The sequence below is a fragment of the Uloborus diversus genome, chromosome 5, assembly GCF_026930045.1.
Source record: "Uloborus diversus isolate 005 chromosome 5, Udiv.v.3.1, whole genome shotgun sequence".
NCBI classification, from domain to species: Eukaryota; Metazoa; Arthropoda; class Arachnida; order Araneae; family Uloboridae; genus Uloborus; species Uloborus diversus.
The window spans coordinates 159,216,762-159,225,031 of record NC_072735.1 but is presented as its reverse complement, the minus strand read 5'-3'; positions in this window follow the sequence as shown (position 1 = coordinate 159,225,031).

The window sequence follows — 8,270 nt, the reverse complement described above, 5'->3', positions numbered from 1 at the left end:
TTGTGCTTTCGGGCTACTATGCGCTTCAAAGCTCTTCTATCCCTATCAACAAGCTTTGACTTTCGGCCACTGTGGTGCTTTGAAGACGTCGTCTTACCTTCTTTCGTGTATGCTGTCATAACCTCTGACACCGTACCTCTTGCACACCCCAAAAGCTTTGCTGTTTCCGTAACCGATGCTCCACTTAAACGCGCCCCAACAATCATTCCTCTTTGAAACTCTGTAATGTCTGACATCTTAACTTATTACAGAAATTTAGAACCAAGCATGCAACATTTGTGACTACTGTTGAGACACTGATAGGTTCCTCTTCACGCTCTCCAGGTGGCAGACTTTTGTTTCAGGTGACGTGGCTGTACTATAGGTGTGAAATACGGCATACTTTTTCATAGGTGTTCATATTATTTTGTCCGCCATCTGTACTTTCTATATCCTTTGAATTTTATTGTAAGAAGAAGAACAGTATTTAGTGGCTTAACAATACTAGAAACATGCATTTAAAAATCTCAAATCAGTCCCGACATAAAAAACACACAATAAAAATGTTTCCCTCGAACAATTCAAAAGAAAGGGGTCAACTACGGGAAATGGTTGAATGGAATGACGTTTGAATAGAAAGCACCAGATTTGTAAAAACTTGTTTTTGTAGTAATTCGTATTTTATCGTTTGAAATAATTTTTAAGAAAATAAAATAACAATATCTAATGACAAGATTAATTCCTATTTTTATTTTCCAACCAGAAAATGCATTATGGATTGGAAACTATAGAAATTTTGAATTTCACACATAAAAATATTTTTTTTTAGCCAATTCGAGGAAAATTTCATTATTATCCCGGATTTTCGACCTTTTGTCTAAGTTTCATGGAAGGGTAAAATGTCCGAATTTGACATTTTTGAAATTACATAAATTGTTTTATTTAATCCATGAGTTGTACCGAATTTACAACTTTTTTTTCCATCATTCATATTAGTTTTAAGAAACTAAAATTAAACTAAGCAAAGCTATGATTAACACAAAAGTAAAAATATATGAGTACAATTTTATACAGCCGTGTAGCTGCGATAGCGATGTTAGTATATTAACAACTTTTTTTTTATTTTAAATAAAATGAAAACATTAGATTGCAGCATTAAGAAAGTTTACGCAAAACTTTTGTTCAACTTTAGATGGATATTTACTGATGATTCTTCGTAAGAACTTTTTTCTACATCCCAATAAGTAATTTCACCAAAGTTACGTACCTTGTTTTCCAAACCGTATTTCTCAGTTATTTCTCCTTAAAAAGACGTTGAATTGAAAATGTCGGGAAAGGAAAAAAATGCACCCTCACCCTCAAGAAAGGATATCTGTTTCTGACAGCAATGTTTTCAAGAAAGTGATTTCTTTAACTCTAACTTATGGTACTACTCGAGTTTTCTCGTGTTACCTCCAGCTGCTGTTGTCATAGCTGTTGTCTTTTGCAAGGAGCCCATTTATATAGTGACCACAGCACAATGCAAGGCTAAGAACAAAGCATTTCGACTATTTTTAAGCACTTAACTGCAAACTAACTCTTAAATAAAATATGTGACAAGGAATTTTCATTTTTATTTGTTTGCTCGGTTCAAGGGAAAAAGATACACCTTTGTAATATTTCTTATCGGGAAACTGTACGATAATGTGGAAATGAAAAAATCTAAACGAGCAGCGACGGAAGAACCTTGTAAAACATGTTTCTGGCTGCACAAGTTGTTTGCCCTCGAGTCTCCATTATCGAAATTTAAGATCATAAATTCTGCCAACATTTTAAGAAGATTCGCCAAATTTTGCGAATTTCGGTGAGAAACGGAACTTACCATTCCACTCGCTTTGCAGATGGATGTCTTGCCACACGCAGACTGCGAAGTCTTGTGGTTTCCTCCATTTACGCTAAGTCCTTACATTTGGCGACTTTTTTTTTGAATTCCGACAACCTTTTATTTTGATAACAGGGTACGAGGAAAAATAATTTCTGAGAAAAAGTTTCGATATGAGTATGCCCTTTCGATTGCAAAATAACCAAAAATTAAAAATTTTTAGTTCCCCGATTACAGGTAAAGCCTTAAAACAAAAGCAAGAATTTTATTTGTTCATAGTCTAGAAAAAAAGGCAACAAATCTTTCTTCTCATTTTTTTTATTCACGCTAATTATAACTAAGCTAGCGACATACGATAAATTTCCAATATAAATTGATTTTCCCTAACGTAAAAATGCTCATAACTTTCTTCCTGGTGATTTTAGAGACTTAGTGGTTTCACTTCCGGCGGAAAAAAACTCTAAAGGGGTATTTCTCATGGGCTTTCGAATGAGACTAAAATCGAACTGATCGGATAATTATTTCGGGTAGAAAGAGCAATTTAATTACATTTTCGGATCCTAAAATTAAAATTAGAACGGTTCGGTTCTTTTTTTTTCGTTCAAAAACCCCTCTACGTTCCTTTTCCGGTGCCCGAGAAGCTCCCTGCCAAATCTGGTCGAGATCCGACGTAAACTGTGGATTTGTATGGGGAACATACACACATATATGGGCCATTCTTCAAAAAGTGTAACTTTTCTGTCACATGCCTTTTACAGTAAAAACTTTAAGGAACAATTCATTTAACAATGCTTTTTAATTTCATCAAAAAGATATCTATTTAAACCGGCCAACGATTTTTTAATAATAAATTTTATTTTAGTATATTTTTGGCTCACAACATGTGAATTCTCACCTCCGTGGCATGTCACACACCTTGTGTGACTGTTTATGTTGCTTAAAAACTTGTTTAATTCAAAGTTTATACTTATTTATTATTCCTTCCACAAGTGTCTCAAATACTAATTGTTTAAGTACATTTAATTTTTTAATATTGTGTTTTATTTCGTTTTAGTAGGGTAAGGAGTCATGTCACACAATAAATTCTCATCTCCGTTACCTAAACACAAAATGCCATTCCTCATTAATACGTGGCAGTAATGACATCAAATTTTATTTTCCATGATACAGGGGAGCCAACCCCCTTGTTAAATTTTCAGCCATAAAGAAGTTGTGAGATTTTTGTCGAAAAACAAGAAGATAGATTTTGTTTTAAAAAACAAGTGTGGTTATTGTGACTTCTCACTTCCATGAACTTGATTTTCAGAATGTAAATTAATTAAAAAAAAGAAGTGAACATGTTTTAATTTTATTAACATGTGCAGATCGTAGCTGCGAAGAAAAAAATATTTCCCTGAAAAATGTATCTATTAGGAACATATTAATGGACAATTTCTCACCTCCGTGACAGACCTTATCAATGTCATTATTCCTGAGGTGAAAATAAATGATGGAGGAGAAATACATCAATCTAAGGCATTCTACCAAAATTATAAATAGCCATCAGCATATTCTCAAATTTACTAAATACTATTTTTAACACACATTTGAACTAAAAGGATAACTACTAATTAAGTCGTACTTAAATTAAGAGAGCCTAATATTAGAGTCTCCCTAATCATTAAAATGCTTCATTGTTTGCACAATTAACAAAATTACTACTTTGATATTGGCTTCGATTTTTAAACATAAATTTTTTTTTCATTTTTTTTATTTACGAGAACAAGGCATGTTTTAATTATTTTTATTTTTGAGTAAAATAATTGGAACTTAGCTGGGCCGTTGTTTATGGCTACTTCTAGTAGGTAACACTTTCATGTAAGAATGAAAAATAAAGAAAGCAAAAGGTTTCGAAATTAAAAAATATTTGCATTCAAAAGTTACATTTTCTGAAGAAAATGACCCATATACTCATATATTCTCTGTTTTATTTATATAGATTTGTTTTTCACTATTACACTATTCGTATGTTTCCCTAGTTAGAGTCGAAATAAATCTATTTTTCCAGAACATGTTCCTGTATTGAAACTTATGTTTGAAACTTTTCATGTAAGGGCAAAACTAATAATGAAATTAATAAGAATTTTTTCGTTTAAAGACATTTTAAGTCAACGAGACATCATAACTGGGCTGTCGGTATAGTGCGTACTAAATTAATTTTAGCTACCAGTTTGTTGATAATCTCAGGTGTAATGAGAGACCATCTGCCTCCAGCTCGATTATGGACTATTCCAGACTGGTGAGTTCATAACAAGATCGAAACTGCAGTCTTTGGATGACATAACCGGTCTGTCTGTATGTTGTATTTTGATAATGTTTTACGTTTACTTTACGTTTACAGCTTGATTACTGCATTTGTGAGAAATACTACTTTTTAACAGTTTAGACGCGAATTTTTTGAGGCTTCTTATCATTTTTTTTTGTTTTTGACTAATTGACAAAAAATTGTTTCCCCCCTCCCAAAATACTCGAACTTGTAACTTGTTCAAAACAGGAAGTTTGAATCTTAATTTTTTGAATTAATTTATACTTATTTTGCTAAACAGATTGACATTTATTTTATCAACTACCTTATGCAAATCCGAAATGAATGTACTAAAATATCATTCAAATAATAATAAAAAAAAAAAACTCACAAAATTATTCCAATCACAAAAGGGTACAGAATTTCGCAATACATATAACTTAATTGAACAACAATTTTTAATGCATTGCTTAATTTAAATTGAGATACATTCACTTCGGATAAACAACGATTTTGAATTCAATTACTTGCTGTAACTTTTTCTGTAGCTAAAACTTCTGCAATACTTCTTGATCTTTAAATTGATATTGCTTATGAAATCACTAATGAACATTACTTCTGGCTTTTCATTAATCTCATTAGTTCGCCATTGTGTTCTTTAGTAACCATGACAATAACCATGGAAACAAACTTCTTAGAATGTAATTGTTGCAATAATTTTAATTCACTTTTCTTTTGTTACTGAAGAGGAAGACTTGGTTTGAACGCAACCCTTTAGGTGTCGGAGTATAAATAAGGAGTTACCTTATTAACTGTGAGCATTTATAAACTATAGTATGGAATTTCTGTTGATGATTTTGTTGAAATTCCTACAAATTTAGACTTAGTTTAAATTTAGAATTTGAATTAAATCGATTAAAATGTAGTAGGGAAATTTCATAGTAGCAGACATTAAAAAAATCTATGTGTCTAAAAAAAAGGAACATTTTGCCAAATAAAAACAGCATTACAATTCGCAACTTCAATAACTACAGGGGGCGCTGCAGCTACTGTCTAATGGCGGATGAAAAAGGTAAAACAAACAAATGCCGTAACTTATAACTTGCTTTGACGCTCAGTGAACGACAGTAATTTTTCGTCGTGTTTGAGGGAAGCTTTCTTTTCTATTCTTCTGAAATTAAATTACACTACAAACTGTCTGAAGCCTGTAATTTACCCCAAAGAAAACACGTGGAATGGAATGTTTTACCTTTTTCTTTAGTATTGTTAATCACCGCAAGGTAGCGTATTCGAGCTCAGTAGTTGCCAATAGATAAAATACTTTATGCAAATATATTTCAATTTTGATAATGTTTTTGTCCCAGATTAAATTCTCAACTCCATTTTATTAGCATTAAGTTTAATTTTGAAAATTAATTTATAGAGGGCAGTACTAGTTAATGAGTGTTTTAGAACTAAGTAATTTAATCCAATATGTGAGTTTTGGGGAGGAAATTTACCATATGATTTATAGGTGCCCTATTAGCTTGCTGATATACATTTGAAAAAAAAAAAAACCCTGTTTGGCTAGTTGAGATACTCCACCCCTTCCCTCTGGCATAAGGTAAGTAAAATATTTTATTTGTTTATTCTACTTTAGAATTTTACACATGCAGCACCCTGTAAACGATGTGAAAGTGACATTAACCTTAGTTCATATATTATATTTTATACTAGCTGCATTGCCCGGCGTTGCACGGTCTACCTCAAAAATATACGTATATTCGGCGTTCCAAGCATTTCATATAATTATATAAATTCATTGCACTTCTTATTGCTGCTCCACTCCAATTATCAAAGCGCGATGTTATGTAGCCTATTATAGCCTTCCTCAATAAATGGACTAATGGACTATTCAACACAAAAAGAATTTTTCAATTCGAACCCGTAGTCCCTGAGGCTAGCGCGTTCAAACAATAAACAAACTCTTCAGCTTTATATTAATAGTTAATTAATTAATAAGAAAATAAAATCAACGATACGTATTTTTTTTTTATAAATCTTTAAAAGCATCATTTAGGATTTCCCTGAATTTCCGGTAAGATTTAGCTCTATTTTAAGTAACCTCGAGATTTGCCTCGTGGCTGTTTCGAACCTACACTCTCTTGATTGCTGAGCCCGCGCTATCAGGTCAAACCACCGTGGATACGTCTATTCGGCGTTCCAAGCATTTTCCTTTTGATATAAATTTTCCCGTTTTCATAACATTCTTTATTGCTTATCCACTCCTATTAGTCATAGCGTGATGTTTCATAGCCTATAGACTTCCTCAATGAATGGACTATTCAACCCAAAAAGAATTTTTCAATTCGAACCAGTAGCTCCTGAGATTTAGCTCGCTCAAACAAACAAACTCTACAGGTTTACATTATTAGTATGGATACATTTATACACAGTATGAAAACAAGATTTTCCCGTAGAATTTTGTATTTTTCAGGCTGAATTCAATGGTATAGTTAAATTCTCAAAGAACATTTTGGGCGATTAAAAAAAATATTAAAAGCATAATAATGGGGTTGTTTCCTTCAACCAAAGGTACTACTTTTAGTCACTGAATTTGTAAGAATAACCAAAAAAAAAAAAAAAAAATTTGAATTTTGACATCTTGAATTCAAATTATGTTTTTCGCAATCACGAGTGTGTGTATGCAGGCGTGTGTATTTGTGTGTGCGGGGTATGTGTGTTGTGTGTAGGGGTATGTATATGTAGGCATGTGTGTTTGTGTCTGTGTGCAGGCATACGTGTGCGAGTAGTTGTGTGTATGAATGAGTGTGTATGTGGGGAGGGGGGATTGTGTATGCGTGTGTAGGCATATGTGCTTGTGTCTGTGTGCAGGTATGAATGTGTGGGTAGTTGTTTGTATGTGTGTGTATGTGTTTGTGTGTGTGCATGTGTTTGTGTGTGTGCATGTGAAGGTGTCTGTATGTAATTGTGTGTGTGTATGTGTATGCGCGTGTGTGTAGTTGTGTATGTATGCGCGTGTGTGTAGGACATGGATGCAACCTGGAGACGGCTTTCGCTATAGGAACAGCATCGTGAGGACCCGGTCGACGGTGATGGTGCGGAGGGTGGCGGTGGGAAAATAAAATGATAGGACATCAAAACAGTTAAGTGAGAGCAATAAGCAATCGTGATTGTTCAAAAAAAAAAAAAAAAAAAAAAAAACGAAAACCATGGGCCCAGAAAATACTTTTATTTTCCCAACAGTTATTTTTTAATTAATTTTTTAAAATGTCCAATATTTTAAACAAGGCGTGGTCTTGATGACGTCACAAATGATGCATTTTGGAGCATCTTTCTACAGCGTTTCCACGTTATGATAATCAAGCGAATTAAACATTGCGCTCTACGCTTGCTATCAACCATATTGTTGACAATACACGTGAGTAAAGATGCGAATTAAATATTTTGCTCTGTGAATGGCCACACTGAATGGCATTTCATCATTTGTGATGTCATTGGCAGAAATATGAACAATAAAAGAGCTTTGATTTAAGTATTTTTTTTTTAAATATTAAACTTAAGCAAATTATTTAAAAAATGGTCAGATTCTACTTTTTTAAACATGCTCTTTCAGAAAAAAAATACTTTAAAATTTTTGGAAACTACCCCATTGACTGACATACCTGTACTTGCCTGTCCAAAATGCCTGTCAGTTACCATGTTTAAAATAAATATTTAAAAATAATCCAAATTGTATTTTAGAAATTCAACTAAGCCATTAAATTCAGCTTGAAAAAATACAATATTTCCGGGCAAAAGATCGTTTGCACAAAATATGTTTCGTTTTGAATGTCACAAAATGCAAATTGGTTTGCTTCAAAAATGTCAGTCAGTTTGCCCGTGAAATTGCCCAACTATAACTTATTATAGATTCATTCCTATCTTTCCCTCTCATTTATATTTTGTCAGCTATTTAGTTTATTTACGAAGATTTCATAACTGACATCCTGAATATGCTGTTGAATAATTTTGTGAGAGCATCTCTGAATGAATACAAATGTCATTAAGATGCATTGGGTGGCGTTAATGTCCCGAGGCAACAAAGCTCTTTTGAAATTTAAAGACATTAAAGAATGAGGTTGACATCTTCAAACGATAATCAGC